Genomic DNA, 21313 nt, shown 5'->3' with positions numbered 1-21313 from the left:
ATTGGTTTGTTATGGGTTACATTATATTGGTAGTCCATGTTATTGGTTATATTATATTGGTAGTCCATGTTATTGGTTATATTGGCATGTTATTGGTTACATTATATTGGTAGTCCATGTCATTGGTTATATTGGCATGTTATGGGTTATATTATATTGGTAGTCCATGTCATGGGTTACATTACATTGGTAGTCCATGTTATTGGTTATATTGCCATGTTATGGGTTACATTATATTGGTAGTCCATGTTATTGGTTATATTGGCATGTTATGGGTTACATTATATTGGTAGTCTATGTCATTGGTTATATTGGCATGTTATTGGTTATATTATATTGGTAGTCCATGTTATTGGTTATATTTGCATGTTATTGGTTACATTATATTGGTAGTCCATGTCATTGGTTATATTGGCATGTTATGGGTTACATTATATTGGTAGTCCATGTTATGGGTTATATTGGCATGTTATGGGTTACATCATATTGGTAGTCCATGTTATTGGTTATATTGGCATGTTATGGGTTACATTATATTGGTAGTCTATGTTATTGGTTATATTATATTGGTATGTTATGGGTTACATTATATTGGCATGTTATGGGTTACATTATATTGGCATGTTATGGGTTACATTATATTGGTAGTCTATGTTATTGGTTATATTATATTGGTATGTTATGGGTTACATTATATTGGTAGTCCATGATATTGGTTATATTGGTATGTTATGGGTTACATTATATTGGTAGTCCATGTCATTGGTTACATTGGTATGTTATGGGTTACATTATATTGGTAGTCCATGTTATTGGTTATATTGGTATGTTATTGGTTATATTATATTGGTAGTCCATGTTATTGGTTATATTGGCATGTTATGGGTTACATTATATTGGTAGTCTATGTTATTGGTTATATTGGTATGTTATGGTTACATTATATTGGTAGTCCATGTTATTGGTTATATTGGCATGTTATGGGTTACATTATATTGGTAGTCCATGTTATTGTTTATATTGGCATGTTATGGGTTACATTATATTGGTAGTCCATGTTATTGGTTATATTGGCATGTTATGGGTTACATTATATTGGTAGTCCATGTTATTGGTTATATTGGCATGTTATGGGTTACATTATATTGGTAGTCTATGTTATTGGTTATATTGGTATGTTATGGTTACATTATATTGGTAGTCCATGTTATTGGTTATATTGGCATGTTATGGGTTACATTATATTGGTAGTCCATGTTATTGGTTATATTGGCATGTTATGGGTTACATTATATTGGTAGTCTATGTCATTGGTTATATTGGCATGTTATGGGTTACATTATATTGGTAGTCCATGTTATGGATTACATCATATTGGTAGTCCATGTTATTGGTTATATTGGCATGTTATGGGTTACATTATATTGGTAGTCTATGTTATTGGTTATATTGGTATGTTATGGTTACATTATATTGGTAGTCCATGTTATTGGTTATATTGGCATGTTATGGGTTACATTATATTGGTAGTCCATGTTATGGGTTGCATTATATTGGTAGTCCATGTTATTGGTTATATTGGCATGTTATGGGTTACATTATATTGGTAGTCCATGTTATTTGTTACATTATATTGGTAGTCCATGTTATTGGTTATATTGGCAGGTTATGGGTTACATTATATTGGTAGTCTATGTTATTGGTTATATTGGTTTGTTATGGGTTACATTATATTGGTAGTCCATGTTATTGGTTATATTATATTGGTAGTCCATGTTATTGGTTATATTGGCATGTTATTGGTTACATTATATTGGTAGTCCATGTCATTGGTTATATTGGCATGTTATGGGTTATATTATATTGGTAGTCCATGTCATGGGTTACATTACATTGGTAGTCCATGTTATTGGTTATATTGCCATGTTATGGGTTACATTATATTGGTAGTCCATGTTATTGGTTATATTGGCATGTTATGGGTTACATTATATTGGTAGTCTATGTCATTGGTTATATTGGCATGTTATTGGTTATATTATATTGGTAGTCCATGTTATTGGTTATATTTGCATGTTATTGGTTACATTATATTGGTAGTCCATGTCATTGGTTATATTGGCATGTTATGGGTTACATTATATTGGTAGTCCATGTTATGGGTTATATTGGCATGTTATGGGTTACATCATATTGGTAGTCCATGTTATTGGTTATATTGGCATGTTATGGGTTACATTATATTGGTAGTCTATGTTATTGGTTATATTATATTGGTATGTTATGGGTTACATTATATTGGCATGTTATGGGTTACATTATATTGGCATGTTATGGGTTACATTATATTGGTAGTCTATGTTATTGGTTATATTATATTGGTATGTTATGGGTTACATTATATTGGTAGTCCATGATATTGGTTATATTGGTATGTTATGGGTTACATTATATTGGTAGTCCATGTCATTGGTTACATTGGTATGTTATGGGTTACATTATATTGGTAGTCCATGTTATTGGTTATATTGGTATGTTATTGGTTATATTATATTGGTAGTCCATGTTATTGGTTATATTGGCATGTTATGGGTTACATTATATTGGTAGTCTATGTTATTGGTTATATTGGTATGTTATGGTTACATTATATTGGTAGTCCATGTTATTGGTTATATTGGCATGTTATGGGTTACATTATATTGGTAGTCCATGTCATTGGTTATATTGGCATGTTATGGGTTACATTATATTGGTAGTCCATGTTATGGGTTACATTATATTGGTAGTCCATGTTATTGGTTATATTGGTATGTTATGGGCTATATTATATTGATAGTCTATGTTACTGGTTATATTGGTATGTTATTGGTTATATTGGCATGTTATGGGTTACATTATATTGGTAGTCCATGTTATTGGTTATATTGGTATGTTATGGGTTACATTATATTGGTAGTCCATGTTATTGGTTATATTGGTATGTTATGGGTTACATTATATTGGTAGTCCATGTTATTGGTTATATTGGCATGTTATGGGTAACATTATATTGGTAGTCCATGTTATTGGTTATATTGTTATGTTATGGGTTATATTATATTGGTAGTCCATGTCATTGGTTATATTGGTATGATATGGGTTACATTATATTGGTAGTCTATGTTATTGGTTATATTGGCATGTTATGGGTTACATTATATTGGTAGTCTATGTTATTGGTTATATTGGCATGTTATGGGTTACATTATATTGGTAGTCCATGTTATTGGTTATATTGGCATGTTATGGGTTACATTATATTGGTAGTCCATGTTATTGGTTATATTGGTAGTCCATGTTATTGGTTATATTGGCATGTTATGGGTTACATTATATTGGTAGTCTATGTTATTGGTTAAATTGGTATGTTATGGGTTACATTATATTGGTAGTCTATGTTATTGGTTATATTATATTGGTAGTCCATGTTATTGGTTATATTGGCATGTTATTGGTTACATTATATTGGTAGTCCATGTCATTGGTTATATTGGCATGTTATGGGTTATATTATATTGGTAGTCCATGTCATGGGTTACATTATATTGGTAGTCCATGTTATTGGTTATATTGCCATGTTATGGGTTACATTATATTGGTAGTCCATGTTATTGGTTATATTGGCATGTTATGGGTTACATTATATTGGTAGTCTATGTCATTGGTTATATTGGCATGTTATTGGTTATATTATATTGGTAGTCCATGTTATTGGTTATATTGGCATGTTATTGGTTACATTATATTGGTAGTCCATGTTATTGGTTATATTGGCATGTTATGGGTTACATTATATTGGTAGTCTATGTCATTGGTTATATTGGCATGTTATTGGTTATATTATATTGGTAGTCCATGTTATTGGTTATATTGGCATGTTATTGGTTACATTATATTGGTAGTCCATGTCATTGGTTATATTGGCATGTTATGGGTTACATTATATTGGTAGTCCATGTTATGGGTTATATTGGCATGTTATGGATTACATCATATTGGTAGTCCATGTTATTGGTTATATTGGCATGTTATAGGTTACATTATATTGGTAGTCTATGTCATTGGTTATATTGGTATGTTATGGTTACATTATATTGGTAGTCCATGTTATTGGTTATATTGGCATGTTATTGGTTACATTATATTGGTAGTCCATGTCATTGGTTATATTGGCATGTTATGGGTTACATTATATTGGTAGTATATGTTATGGGTTATATTGGCATGTTATGGATTACATCATATTGGTAGTCCATGTTATTGGTTATATTGGTATGTTATGGGTTACATTATATTGGTAGTCTATGTTATTGGTTATATTATATTGGTATGTTATGGGTTACATTATATTGGCATGTTATGGGTTACATTATATTGGTAGTCCATGTTATTGTTTATATTATATTGGTATGTTATGGGTTACATTATATTGGTAGTCCATGTTATTGGTTATATTGGCATGTTATGGGTTACATTATATTGGTAGTCCATGTTATTGTTTGTATTGGTATGTTATGGGTTACATTATATTGGTAGTCCATGTTATTGGTTATATTATATTGGTATGTTATGGGTTACATTATATTGGCATGTTATGGGTTACATTATATTGGTAGTCTATGTTATTGTTTATATTATATTGGTATGTTTTGGGTTACATTATATTGGCATGTTATGGGTTACATTATATTGGTAGTCTATGTTATTGGTTATATTATATTGGCATGTTATGGGTTACATTATATTGGTAGTCCATGTTATTGGGTATATTGGTATGTTATAGGTCACATTATATTGGTAGTCTATGTTATTGGTTATATTGGTATGTTATGGGTTATATTATATTGGTAGTCCATGTTATTGGTTACATTATATTGGTAGTCCATGTTATGGGTTACATTATATTGGTAGTCCATGTTATTGGTTATATTATATTGGTATGTTATGGGTTACATTATATTGGCATGTTATGGGTTACATTATATTGGTAGTCCATGTTATTGGTTATATTGGTATGTTATAGGTCACATTATATTGGTAGTCTATGTTATTGGTTATATTGGTATGTTATGGGTTATATTATATTGGTAGTCCATGTTATTGGTTACATTATATTGGTAGTCCATGTTATGGGTTACATTATATTGGTAGTCCATGTTATTGGTTATATTGGTATGTTATGGGTTACATTATATTGGTAGTCCATGTCATTGGTTATATTGGTATGTTATGGGTTATATTATATTGGTAGTCTATGTTATTGGTTATTTTGGTATGTTATTGGTTATATTATATTGGTAGTCTATGTCATTGGTTATATTGGTATGTTATGGGTTACATTATATTGGTAGTCCATGTTATTGGTTATATTGGCATGTTATGGGTTACATTATATTGGTAGTCTATGTTATTTGTTATATTGGCATGTTATGGGTTACATTATATTGGTAGTCTATGTCATTGGTTATATTGGCATGTTATGGGTTACATTATATTGGTAGTCCATGTTATTGGTTATATTGGTATGTTATGGGTTACATTATATTAGTAGTCCAATGTTATTGGTTATATTGGTATGTTATGGGTTACATTATATTGGTAGTCCATGTTATTGGTTATATTGCCATGTTATGGGTTACATTATATTGGTAGTCCATGTTATTGGTTATATTGGCATGTTATGGGTTACATTATATTGGTAGTCCATGTTATTGGTTATATTGGCATGTTATGGGTTACATTATATTGGTAGTCTATGTTATTTGTTATATTGGCATGTTATGGGTTACATTATATTGGTAGTCTATGTCATTGGTTATATTGGCATGTTATGGGTTACATTATATTGGTAGTCCATGTTATTGGATATATTGGTATGTTATGGGTTACATTATATTAGTAGTCCAATGTTATTGGTTATATTGGTATGTTATGGGTTACATTATATTGGTAGTCCATGTTATTGGTTATATTGCCATGTTATGGGTTACATTATATTGGTAGTCCATGTTATTGGTTATATTGGCATGTTATGGGTTACATTATATTGGTAGTCTATGTCATTGGTTATATTGGCATGTTATTGGTTATATTATATTGGTAGTCCATGTTATTTGTTATATTGGCATGTTATTGGTTACATTATATTGGTAGTCCATGTCATTGGTTATATTGGCATGTAATGGGTTACATTATATTGGTAGTCCATGTTATTGGTTATATTGGCATGTTATGGGTTACATTATATTGGTAGTCTATGTCATTGGTTATATTGGCATGTTATTGGTTATATTATATTGGTAGTCCATGTTATTGGTTATATTGGCATGTTATTGGTTACATTATATTGGTAGTCCATGTCATTGGTTATATTGGCATGTTATGGGTTACATTATATTGGTAGTCCATGTTATAGTTATATTGGCATGTTATGGGTTACATCATATTGGTAGTCCATGTTATTGGTTATATTGGCATGTTATGGGTTACATTATATTGGTAGTCTATGTTATTGGTTATATTGGTATGTTATGGTTACATTATATTGGTAGTCCATGTTATTGGTTATATTGGCATGTTATGGGTTACATTATATTGGTAGTCCATGTTATTGGTTATATTGGCATGTTATGGGTTACATTATATTGGTAGTCCATGTTATTGGTTATATTGGCATGTTATGGGTTACATTATATTGGTAGTCTATGTTATTGGTTATATTGGTATGTTATGGGTTACATTATATTGGTAGTCCATGTTATTGGTTATATTATATTGGTAGTCCATGTTATTGGTTATATTGGCATGTTATTGGTTACATTATATTGGTAGTCCATGTCATTGGTTATATTGGCATGTTATGGGTTATATTATATTGGTAGTCCATATCATGGGTTGCATTATATTGGTAGTCCATGTTATTGGTTATATTGCCATGTTATGGGTTACATTATATTGGTAGTCCATGTTATTGGTTATATTGGCATGTTATGGGTTACATTATATTGGTAGTCTATGTTATTGGTTATATTGGCATGTTATTGGTTACATTATATTGGTAGTCCATGTTATTGGTTATATTGGCATGTTATGGGTTACATTATATTGGTAGTCCATGTTATTGGTTATATTGGCATGTTATGGGTTACATTATATTGGTAGTCCATGTTATTGGTTATATTGGCATGTTATGGGTTACATTATATTGGTAGTCCATGTTATGGGTTATATTGGCATGTTATGGAATACATCATATTGGTAGTCCATGTTATTGGTTATATTGGCATGTTATGGGTTACATTATATTGGTAGTCTATGTTATTGGTTATATTGGTATGTTATGGTTACATTATATTGGTAGTCCGTGTCATTGGTTATATTGGTATGTTATGGGTTATATTATATTGGTAGTCTATGTTATTGGTTATATTGGTATGTTATTGGTTATATTATATTGGTAGTCTATGTCATTGGTTATATCGGTATGTTATGGGTTACATTATATTGGTAGTCCATGTCATTGGTTATATTGGTATGTTATGGGTTACATTATATTGGTAGTCCATGTTATTGTTTATATTGGCATGTTATGGGTTACATTATATTGGTAGTCCATGTTATTGGTTATATTGGCATGTTATGGGTTACATTATATTGGTAGTCCATGTTATTGGTTATATTGGCATGTTATGGGTTACATTATATTGGTAGTCTATGTTATTGGTTATATTGGTATGTTATGGTTACATTATATTGGTAGTCCATGTTATTGGTTATATTGGCATGTTATGGGTTACATTATATTGGTAGTCCATGTTATTGGTTATATTGGCATGTTATGGGTTACATTATATTGGTAGTCTATGTCATTGGTTATATTGGCATGTTATGGGTTACATTATATTGGTAGTCCATGTTATGGATTACATCATATTGGTAGTCCATGTTATTGGTTATATTGGCATGTTATGGGTTACATTATATTGGTAGTCTATGTTATTGGTTATATTGGTATGTTATGGTTACATTATATTGGTAGTCCATGTTATTGGTTATATTGGCATGTTATGGGTTACATTATATTGGTAGTCCATGTTATTGGTTATATTGGCATGTTATGGGTTGCATTATATTGGTAGTCCATGTTATTGGTTATATTGGCATGTTATGGGTTACATTATATTGGTAGTCCATGTTATTTGTTACATTATATTGGTAGTCCATGTTATTGGTTATATTGGCAGGTTATGGGTTACATTATATTGGTAGTCTATGTTATTGGTTATATTGGTTTGTTATGGGTTACATTATATTGGTAGTCCATGTTATTGGTTATATTATATTGGTAGTCCATGTTATTGGTTATATTGGCATGTTATTGGTTACATTATATTGGTAGTCCGTGTCATTGGTTATATTGGCATGTTATGGGTTATATTATATTGGTAGTCCATGTCATGGGTTACATTATATTGGTAGTCCATGTTATTGGTTATATTGCCATGTTATGGGTTACATTATATTGGTAGTCCATGTTATTGGTTATATTGGCATGTTATGGGTTACATTATATTGGTAGTCTATGTCATTGGTTATATTGGCATGTTATTGGTTATATTATATTGGTAGTCCATGTTATTGGTTATATTTGCATGTTATTGGTTACATTATATTGGTAGTCCATGTCATTGGTTATATTGGCATGTTATGGGTTACATTATATTGGTAGTCCATGTTATGGGTTATATTGGCATGTTATGGGTTACATCATATTGGTAGTCCATGTTATTGGTTATATTGGCATGTTATGGGTTACATTATATTGGTAGTCTATGTTATTGGTTATATTATATTGGTATGTTATGGGTTACATTATATTGGCATGTTATGGGTTACATTATATTGGCATGTTATGGGTTACATTATATTGGTAGTCTATGTTATTGGTTATATTATATTGGTATGTTATGGGTTACATTATATTGGTAGTCCATGATATTGGTTATATTGGTATGTTATGGGTTACATTATATTGGTAGTCCATGTCATTGGTTACATTGGTATGTTATGGGTTACATTATATTGGTAGTCCATGTTATTGGTTATATTGGTATGTTATTGGTTATATTATATTGGTAGTCCATGTTATTGGTTATATTGGCATGTTATGGGTTACATTATATTGGTAGTCTATGTTATTGGTTATATTGGTATGTTATGGTTACATTATATTGGTAGTCCATGTTATTGGTTATATTGGCATGTTATGGGTTACATTATATTGGTAGTCCATGTCATTGGTTACATTGGCATGTTATGGGTTACATTATATTGGTAGTCCATGTTATGGGTTACATTATATTGGTAGTCCATGTTATTGGTTATATTGGTATGTTATGGGCTATATTATATTGATAGTCTATGTTACTGGTTATATTGGTATGTTATTGGTTATATTGGCATGTTATGGGTTACATTATATTGGTAGTCCATGTTATTGGTTATATTGGTATGTTATGGGTTACATTATATTGGTAGTCCATGTTATTGGTTATATTGGTATGTTATGGGTTACATTATATTGGTAGTCCATGTTATTGGTTATATTGGCATGTTATGGGTAACATTATATTGGTAGTCCATGTTATTGGTTATATTGTTATGTTATGGGTTATATTATATTGGTAGTCCATGTCATTGGTTATATTGGTATGATATGGGTTACATTATATTGGTAGTCTATGTTATTGGTTATATTGGCATGTTATGGGTTACATTATATTGGTAGTCTATGTTATTGGTTATATTGGCATGTTATGGGTTACATTATATTGGTAGTCCATGTTATTGGTTATATTGGCATGTTATGGGTTACATTATATTGGTAGTCCATGTTATTGGTTATATTGGTAGTCCATGTTATTGGTTATATTGGCATGTTATGGGTTACATTATATTGGTAGTCTATGTTATTGGTTAAATTGGTATGTTATGGGTTACATTATATTGGTAGTCTATGTTATTGGTTATATTATATTGGTAGTCCATGTTATTGGTTATATTGGCATGTTATTGGTTACATTATATTGGTAGTCCATGTCATTGGTTATATTGGCATGTTATGGGTTATATTATATTGGTAGTCCATGTCATGGGTTACATTATATTGGTAGTCCATGTTATTGGTTATATTGCCATGTTATGGGTTACATTATATTGGTAGTCCATGTTATTGGTTATATTGGCATGTTATGGGTTACATTATATTGGTAGTCTATGTCATTGGTTATATTGGCATGTTATTGGTTATATTATATTGGTAGTCCATGTTATTGGTTATATTGGCATGTTATTGGTTACATTATATTGGTAGTCCATGTTATTGGTTATATTGGCATGTTATGGGTTACATTATATTGGTAGTCTATGTCATTGGTTATATTGGCATGTTATTGGTTATATTATATTGGTAGTCCATGTTATTGGTTATATTGGCATGTTATTGGTTACATTATATTGGTAGTCCATGTCATTGGTTATATTGGCATGTTATGGGTTACATTATATTGGTAGTCCATGTTATGGGTTATATTGGCATGTTATGGATTACATCATATTGGTAGTCCATGTTATTGGTTATATTGGCATGTTATAGGTTACATTATATTGGTAGTCTATGTCATTGGTTATATTGGTATGTTATGGTTACATTATATAGGTAGTCCATGTTATTGGTTATATTGGCATGTTATGGGTTATATTATATTGGTAGTCCATGTTATCGGTTATATTGGCATGTTATGGGTTATATTATATTGGTAGTCCATGTTATTGGTTATATTGGCATGTTATGGGTTACATTATATTGGTAGTCCATGTTATTGGTTATATTGGCATGTTATGGGTTACATTATATTGGTAGTCTATGTTATTGGTTATATTGGTATGTTATGGTTACATTATATTGGTAGTCCATGTTATTGGTTATATTGGCATGTTATGGGTTACATTATATTGGTAGTCCATGTTATTGGTTATATTGGCATGTTATGGGTTACATTATATTGGTAGTCCATGTTATTGGTTATATTGGCATGTTATGGGTTACATTATATTGGTAGTCCATGTTATTGGTTATATTGGCATGTTATTGGTTACATTATATTGGTAGTCCATGTCATTGGTTATATTGGCATGTTATGGGTTATATTATATTGGTAGTCCATGTCATGGGTTACATTATATTGGTAGTCCATGTTATTGGTTATATTGCCATGTTATGGGTTACATTATATTGGTAGTCCATGTTATTGGTTATATTGGCATGTTATGGGTTACATTATATTGGTAGTCTATGTCATTGGTTATATTGGCATGTTATTGGTTATATTATATTGGTAGTCTATGTCATTGGTTATATTGGTATGTTATGGGTTACATTATATTGGTAGTCCATGTTATTGGTTATATTGGCATGTTATGGGTTACATTATATTGGTAGTCCATGTTATTACTTATATTGGCATGTTATGGGTTACATTATATTGGTAGTCCATGTTATTGGTTATATTGGCATGTTATGGGTTACATTATATTGGTAGTCTATGTTATTGGTTATATTGGTATGTTATGGTTACATTATATTGGTAGTCCATGTTATTGGTTATATTGGCATGTTATGGGTTACATTATATTGGTAGTCCATGTTATTGGTTATATTGGCATGTTATGGGTTACATTATATTGGTAGTCCATGTTATTGGTTATATTGGCATGATATGGGTTACATTATATTGGTAGTCTATGTTATTGGTTATATTGGTATGTTATGGGTTACATTATATTGGTAGTCCATGTCATTGGTTATATTGGCATGTTATGGGTTACATTATATTGGTAGTCCATGTTATGGGTTATATTGGCATGTTATGGATTACATCATATTGGTAGTCCATGTTATTGGTTATATTGGCATGTTATGGGTTACATTATATTGGTAGTCTATGTTATTGGTTATATTGGTATGTTATGGTTACATTATATTGGTAGTCCATGTTATTGGTTATATTGGCATGTTATGGGTTACATTATATTGGTAGTCCATGTTATTAGTTATATTGGTATGTTATGGGTTACATTATATTGGTAGTCCATGTTATTGGTTATATTGGTATATTATGGTTACATTATATTGGTAGTCCATGTTATTGGTTATATTGGTATGTTATGGGTTATATTATATTGGTAGTCCATGTTATTGGTTATATTGGCATGTTATTGGTTACATTATATTGGTAGTCCATGTCATTGGTTATATTGGCATGTTATGGGTTATATTATATTGGTAGTCCATGTTATTGGTTATATTGGCATGTTATTGGTTACATTATATTGGTAGTCCATGTTATTAGTTATATTGGTATGTTATGGGTTACATTATATTGGTAGTCCATGTTATTGGTTATATTGGCATATTATGGTTACATTATATTGGTAGTCCATGTTATTGGTTATATTGGCATGTTATGGGTTACATTATATTGGTAGTCCATGTTATTGGTTATATTGGCATGTTATGGGTTACATTATATTGGTAGTCCATGTTATTGGTTATATTGGCATGTTATGGGTTACATTATATTGGTAGTCCATGTTATTGGTTATATTGGCATGTTATTGGTTACATTATATTGGTAGTCCATGTCATTGGTTACATTGGCATGTTATGGGTTATTTTATAATGGTAGTCTATGTCATGGGTTACATTATATTGGTAGTCCATGTTATTGGTTATATTGGCATGTTATGGGTTACATTATATTGGTAGTCCATGTTATTGGTTATATTGGCATGTTATGGGTTACATTATATTGGTAGTCTATGTCATTGGTTATATTGGCATGTTATTGGTTATATTATATTGGTAGTCTATGTCATTGGTTATATTGGTATGTTATGGGTTACATTATATTGGTAGTCCATGTCATTGGTTATATTGGTATGTTATGGGTTATATTATATTGGTTGTCTATGTTATTGGTTATATTGGTATGTTATTGGTTATATTATATTGGTAGTCTATGTCATTGGTTATATTGGTATGTTATGGGTTACATTATATTGGTAGTCCATGTCATTGGTTATATTGGTATGTTATGGGTTACATTATATTGGTAGTCCATGTTATTGGTTATATTGGCATGTTATGGGTTACATTATATTGGTAGTCCATGTTATTGGTTATATTGGCATGTTATGGGTTACATTATATTGGTAGTCCATGTTATTGGTTATATTGGCATGTTATGGGTTATATTATATTGGTAGTCCATGTTATCGGTTATATTGGCATGTTATGGGTTATATTATATTGGTAGTCCATGTTATTGGTTATATTGGCATGTTATGGGTTACATTATATTGGTAGTCCATGTTATTGGTTATATTGGCATGTTATGGGTTACATTATATTGGTAGTCTATGTTATTGGTTATATTGGTATGTTATGGTTACATTATATTGGTAGTCCATGTTATTGGTTATATTGGCATGTTATGGGTTACATTATATTGGTAGTCCATGTTATTGGTTATATTGGCATGTTATGGGTTACATTATATTGGTAGTCCATGTTATTGGTCATATTGGCATGTTATTGGTTACATTATATTGGTAGTCCATGTCATTGGTTATATTGGCATGTTATGGGTTATATTATATTGGTAGTCCATGTCATGGGTTACATTATATTGGTAGTCCATGTTATTGGTTATATTGCCATGTTATGGGTTACATTATATTGGTAGTCCATGTTATTGGTTATATTGGCATGTTATGGGTTACATTATATTGGTAGTCTATGTTATTGGTTATATTGGTTTGTTATGGGTTACATTATATTGGTAGTCCATGTTATTGGTTATATTATATTGGTAGTCCATGTTATTGGTTATATTGGCATGTTATTGGTTACATTATATTGGTAGTCCATGTCATTGGTTATATTGGCATGTTATGGGTTATATTATATTGGTAGTCCATGTCATGGGTTACATTATATTGGTAGTCCATGTTATTGGTTATATTGCCATGTTATGGGTTACATTATATTGGTAGTCCATGTTATTGGTTATATTGGCATGTTATGGGTTACATTATATTGGTAGTCTATGTCATTGGTTATATTGGCATGTTATTGGTTATATTATATTGGTAGTCCATGTTATTGGTTATATTTGCATGTTATTGGTTACATTATATTGGTAGTCCATGTCATTGGTTATATTGGCATGTTATGGGTTACATTATATTGGTAGTCCATGTTATGGGTTATATTGGCATGTTATGGGTTACATCATATTGGTAGTCCATGTTATTGGTTATATTGGCATGTTATGGGTTACATTATATTGGTAGTCTATGTTATTGGTTATATTATATTGGTATGTTATGGGTTACATTATATTGGCATGTTATGGGTTACATTATATTGGCATGTTATGGGTTACATTATATTGGTAGTCTATGTTATTGGTTATATTATATTGGTATGTTATGGGTTACATTATATTGGTAGTCCATGATATTGGTTATATTGGTATGTTATGGGTTACATTATATTGGTAGTCCATGTCATTGGTTACATTGGTATGTTATGGGTTACATTATATTGGTAGTCCATGTTATTGGTTATATTGGTATGTTATTGGTTATATTATATTGGTAGTCCATGTTATTGGTTATATTGGCATGTTATGGGTTACATTATATTGGTAGTCTATGTTATTGGTTATATTGGTATGTTATGGTTACATTATATTGGTAGTCCATGTTATTGGTTATATTGGCATGTTATGGGTTACATTATATTGGTAGTCCATGTCATTGGTTACATTGGCATGTTATGGGTTACATTATATTGGTAGTCCATGTTATGGGTTACATTATATTGGTAGTCCATGTTATTGGTTATATTGGTATGTTATGGGCTATATTATATTGATAGTCTATGTTACTGGTTATATTGGTATGTTATTGGTTATATTGGCATGTTATGGGTTACATTATATTGGTAGTCCATGTTATTGGTTATATTGGTATGTTATGGGTTACATTATATTGGTAGTCCATGTTATTGGTTATATTGGTATGTTATGGGTTACATTATATTGGTAGTCCATGTTATTGGTTATATTGGCATGTTATGGGTAACATTATATTGGTAGTCCATGTTATTGGTTATATTGTTATGTTATGGGTTATATTATATTGGTAGTCCATGTCATTGGTTATATTGGTATGATATGGGTTACATTATATTGGTAGTCTATGTTATTGGTTATATTGGCATGTTATGGGTTACATTATATTGGTAGTCTATGTTATTGGTTATATTGGCATGTTATGGGTTACATTATATTGGTAGTCCATGTTATTGGTTATATTGGCATGTTATGGGTTACATTATATTGGTAGTCCATGTTATTGGTTATATTGGTAGTCCATGTTATTGGTTATATTGGCATGTTATGGGTTACATTATATTGGTAGTCTATGTTATTGGTTAAATTGGTATGTTATGGGTTACATTATATTGGTAGTCTATGTTATTGGTTATATTATATTGGTAGTCCATGTTATTGGTTATATTGGCATGTTATTGGTTACATTATATTGGTAGTCCATGTCATTGGTTATATTGGCATGTTATGGGTTATATTATATTGGTAGTCCATGTCATGGGTTACATTATATTGGTAGTCCATGTTATTGGTTATATTGCCATGTTATGGGTTACATTATATTGGTAGTCCATGTTATTGGTTATATTGGCATGTTATGGGTTACATTATATTGGTAGTCTATGTCATTGGTTATATTGGCATGTTATTGGTTATATTATATTGGTAGTCCATGTTATTGGTTATATTGGCATGTTATTGGTTACATTATATTGGTAGTCCATGTTATTGGTTATATTGGCATGTTATGGGTTACATTATATTGGTAGTCTATGTCATTGGTTATATTGGCATGTTATTGGTTATATTATATTGGTAGTCCATGTTATTGGTTATATTGGCATGTTATTGGTTACATTATATTGGTAGTCCATGTCATTGGTTATATTGGCATGTTATGGGTTACATTATATTGGTAGTCCATGTTATGGGTTATATTGGCATGTTATGGATTACATCATATTGGTAGTCCATGTTATTGGTTATATTGGCATGTTATAGGTTACATTATATTGGTAGTCTATGTCATTGGTTATATTGGTATGTTATGGTTACATTATATAGGTAGTCCATGTTATTGGTTATATTGGCATGTTATGGGTTATATTATATTGGTAGTCCATGTTATCGGTTATATTGGCATGTTATGGGTTATATTATATTGGTAGTCCATGTTATTGGTTATATTGGCATGTTATGGGTTACATTATATTGGTAGTCCATGTTATTGGTTATATTGGCATGTTATGGGTTACATTATATTGGTAGTCTATGTTATTGGTTATATTGGTATGTTATGGTTACATTATATTGGTAGTCCATGTTATTGGTTATATTGGCATGTTATGGGTTACATTATATTGGTAGTCCATGTTATTGGTTATATTGGCATGTTATGGGTTACATTATATTGGTAGTCCATGTTATTGGTTATATTGGCATGTTATGGGTTACATTATATTGGTAGTCCATGTTATTGGTTATATTGGCATGTTATTGGTTACATTATATTGGTAGTCCATGTCATTGGTTATATTGGCATGTTATGGGTTATATTATATTGGTAGTCCATGTCATGGGTTACATTATATTGGTAGTCCATGTTATTGGTTATATTGCCATGTTATGGGTTACATTATATTGGTAGTCCATGTTATTGGTTATATTGGCATGTTATGGGTTACATTATATTGGTAGTCTATGTCATTGGTTATATTGGCATGTTATTGGTTATATTATATTGGTAGTCTATGTCATTGGTTATATTGGTATGTTATGGGTTACATTATATTGGTAGTCCATGTTATTGGTTATATTGGCATGTTATGGGTTACATTATATTGGTAGTCCATGTTATTACTTATATTGGCATGTTATGGGTTACATTATATTGGTAGTCCATGTTATTGGTTATATTGGCATGTTATGGGTTACATTATATTGGTAGTCTATGTTATTGGTTATATTGGTATGTTATGGTTACATTATATTGGTAGTCCATGTTATTGGTTATATTGGCATGTTATGGGTTACATTATATTGGTAGTCCATGTTATTGGTTATATTGGCATGTTATGGGTTACATTATATTGGTAGTCCATGTTATTGGTTATATTGGCATGATATGGGTTACATTATATTGGTAGTCTATGTTATTGGTTATATTGGTATGTTATGGGTTACATTATATTGGTAGTCCATGTCATTGGTTATATTGGCATGTTATGGGTTACATTATATTGGTAGTCCATGTTATGGGTTATATTGGCATGTTATGGATTACATCATATTGGTAGTCCATGTTATTGGTTATATTGGCATGTTATGGGTTACATTATATTGGTAGTCTATGTTATTGGTTATATTGGTATGTTATGGTTACATTATATTGGTAGTCCATGTTATTGGTTATATTGGCATGTTATGGGTTACATTATATTGGTAGTCCATGTTATTAGTTATATTGGTATGTTATGGGTTACATTATATTGGTAGTCCATGTTATTGGTTATATTGGTATATTATGGTTACATTATATTGGTAGTCCATGTTATTGGTTATATTGGTATGTTATGGGTTATATTATATTGGTAGTCCATGTTATTGGTTATATTGGCATGTTATTGGTTACATTATATTGGTAGTCCATGTCATTGGTTATATTGGCATGTTATGGGTTATATTATATTGGTAGTCCATGTTATTGGTTATATTGGCATGTTATTGGTTACATTATATTGGTAGTCCATGTTATTGGTTATATTGGCATGTTATGGGTTACATTATATTGGTAGTCCATGTTATTGGTTATATTGGCATGTTATGGGTTACATTATATTGGTAGTCCATGTTATTGGTTATATTGGCATGTTATTGGTTACATTATATTGGTAGTCCATGTCATTGGTTATATTGGCATGTTATGGGTTATATTATATTGGTAGTCCATGTCATGGGTTACATTATATTGGTAGTCCATGTTATTGGTTATATTGCCATGTTATGGGTTACATTATATTGGTAGTCCATGTTATTGGTTATATTGGCATGTTATGGGTTACATTATATTGGTAGTCTATGTCATTGGTTATATTGGCATGTTATTGGTTATATTATATTGGTAGTCTATGTCATTGGTTATATTGGTATGTTATGGGTTACATTATATTGGTAGTCCATGTTATTGGTTATATTGGCATGTTATGGGTTACATTATATTGGTAGTCCATGTTATTACTTATATTGGCATGTTATGGGTTACATTATATTGGTAGTCCATGTTATTGGTTATATTGGCATGTTATGGGTTACATTATATTGGTAGTCTATGTTATTGGTTATATTGGTATGTTATGGTTACATTATATTGGTAGTCCATGTTATTGGTTATATTGGCATGTTATGGGTTACATTATATTGGTAGTCCATGTTATTGGTTATATTGGCATGTTATGGGTTACATTATATTGGTAGTCCATGTTATTGGTTATATTGGCATGATATGGGTTACATTATATTGGTAGTCTATGTTATTGGTTATATTGGTATGTTATGGGTTACATTATATTGGTAGTCCATGTCATTGGTTATATTGGCATGTTATGGGTTACATTATATTGGTAGTCCATGTTATGGGTTATATTGGCATGTTATGGATTACATCATATTGGTAGTCCATGTTATTGGTTATATTGGCATGTTATGGGTTACATTATATTGGTAGTCTATGTTATTGGTTATATTGGTATGTTATGGTTACATTATATTGGTAGTCCATGTTATTGGTTATATTGGCATGTTATGGGTTACATTATATTGGTAGTCCATGTTATTAGTTATATTGGTATGTTATGGGTTACATTATATTGGTAGTCCATGTTATTGGTTATATTGGTATATTATGGTTACATTATATTGGTAGTCCATGTTATTGGTTATATTGGTATGTTATGGGTTATATTATATTGGTAGTCCATGTTATTGGTTATATTGGCATGTTATTGGTTACATTATATTGGTAGTCCATGTCATTGGTTATATTGGCATGTTATGGGTTATATTATATTGGTAGTCCATGTTATTGGTTATATTGGCATGTTATTGGTTACATTATATTGGTAGTCCATGTTATTAGTTATATTGGTATGTTATGGGTTACATTATATTGGTAGTCCATGTTATTGGTTATATTGGTATATTATGGTTACATTATATTGGTAGTCCATGTTATTGGTTATATTGGCATGTTATGGGTTACATTATATTGGTAGTCCATGTTATTGGTTATATTGGCATGTTATGGGTTACATTATATTGGTAGTCCATGTTATTGGTTATATTGGCATGTTATGGGTTACATTATATTGGTAGTCCATGTTATTGGTTATATTGGCATGTTATTGGTTACATTATATTGGTAGTCCATGTCATTGGTTACATTGGCATGTTATGGGTTATTTTATAATGGTAGTCTATGTCATGGGTTACATTATATTGGTAGTCCATGTTATTGGTTATATTGGCATGTTATGGGTTACATTATATTGGTAGTCCATGTTATTGGTTATATTGGCATGTTATGGGTTACATTATATTGGTAGTCTATGTCATTGGTTATATTGGCATGTTATTGGTTATATTATATTGGTAGTCTATGTCATTGGTTATATTGGTATGTTATGGGTTACATTATATTGGTAGTCCATGTCATTGGTTATATTGGTATGTTATGGGTTATATTATATTGGTTGTCTATGTTATTGGTTATATTGGTATGTTATTGGTTATATTATATTGGTAGTCTATGTCATTGGTTATATTGGTATGTTATGGGTTACATTATATTGGTAGTCCATGTCATTGGTTATATTGGTATGTTATGGGTTACATTATATTGGTAGTCCATGTTATTGGTTATATTGGCATGTTATGGGTTACATTATATTGGTAGTCCATGTTATTGGTTATATTGGCATGTTATGGGTTACATTATATTGGTAGTCCATGTTATTGGTTATATTGGCATGTTATGGGTTATATTATATTGGTAGTCCATGTTATCGGTTATATTGGCATGTTATGGGTTATATTATATTGGTAGTCCATGTTATTGGTTATATTGGCATGTTATGGGTTACATTATATTGGTAGTCCATGTTATTGGTTATATTGGCATGTTATGGGTTACATTATATTGGTAGTCTATGTTATTGGTTATATTGGTATGTTATGGTTACATTATATTGGTAGTCCATGTTATTGGTTATATTGGCATGTTATGGGTTACATTATATTGGTAGTCCATGTTATTGGTTATATTGGCATGTTATGGGTTACATTATATTGGTAGTCCATGTTATTGGTTATATTGGCATGTTATGGGTTACATTATATTGGTAGTCCATGTTATTGGTCATATTGGCATGTTATTGGTTACATTATATTGGTAGTCCATGTCATTGGTTATATTGGCATGTTATGGGTTATATTATATTGGTAGTCCATGTCATGGGTTACATTATATTGGTAGTCCATGTTATTGGTTATATTGCCATGTTATGGGTTACATTATATTGGTAGTCCATGTTATTGGTTATATTGGCATGTTATGGGTTACATTATATTGGTAGTCTATGTCATTGGTTATATTGGCATGTTATTGGTTATATTATATTGGTAGTCTATGTCATTGGTTATATTGGTATGTTATGGGTTACATTATATTGGTAGTCCTTGTTATTGGTTATATTGGCATGTTATGGGTTACATTATATTGGTAGTCCATGTTATTACTTATATTGGCATGTTATGGGTTACATTATATTGGTAGTCCATGTTATTGGTTATATTGGCATGTTATGGGTTACATTATATTGGTAGTCTATGTTATTGGTTATATTGGTATGTTATGGTTACATTATATTGGTAGTCCATGTTATTGGTTATATTGGCATGTTATGGGTTACATTATATTGGTAGTCCATGTTATTGGTTATATTGGCATGTTATGGGTTACATTATATTGGTAGTCC

This window comes from Pelobates fuscus, chromosome 7, assembly GCF_036172605.1.
Source record: "Pelobates fuscus isolate aPelFus1 chromosome 7, aPelFus1.pri, whole genome shotgun sequence".
Classification (NCBI taxonomy): Eukaryota; Metazoa; Chordata; class Amphibia; order Anura; family Pelobatidae; genus Pelobates; species Pelobates fuscus.
The sequence above is the reverse complement of the archived record's forward strand: the minus strand, read 5'-3'. Positions refer to the sequence as shown.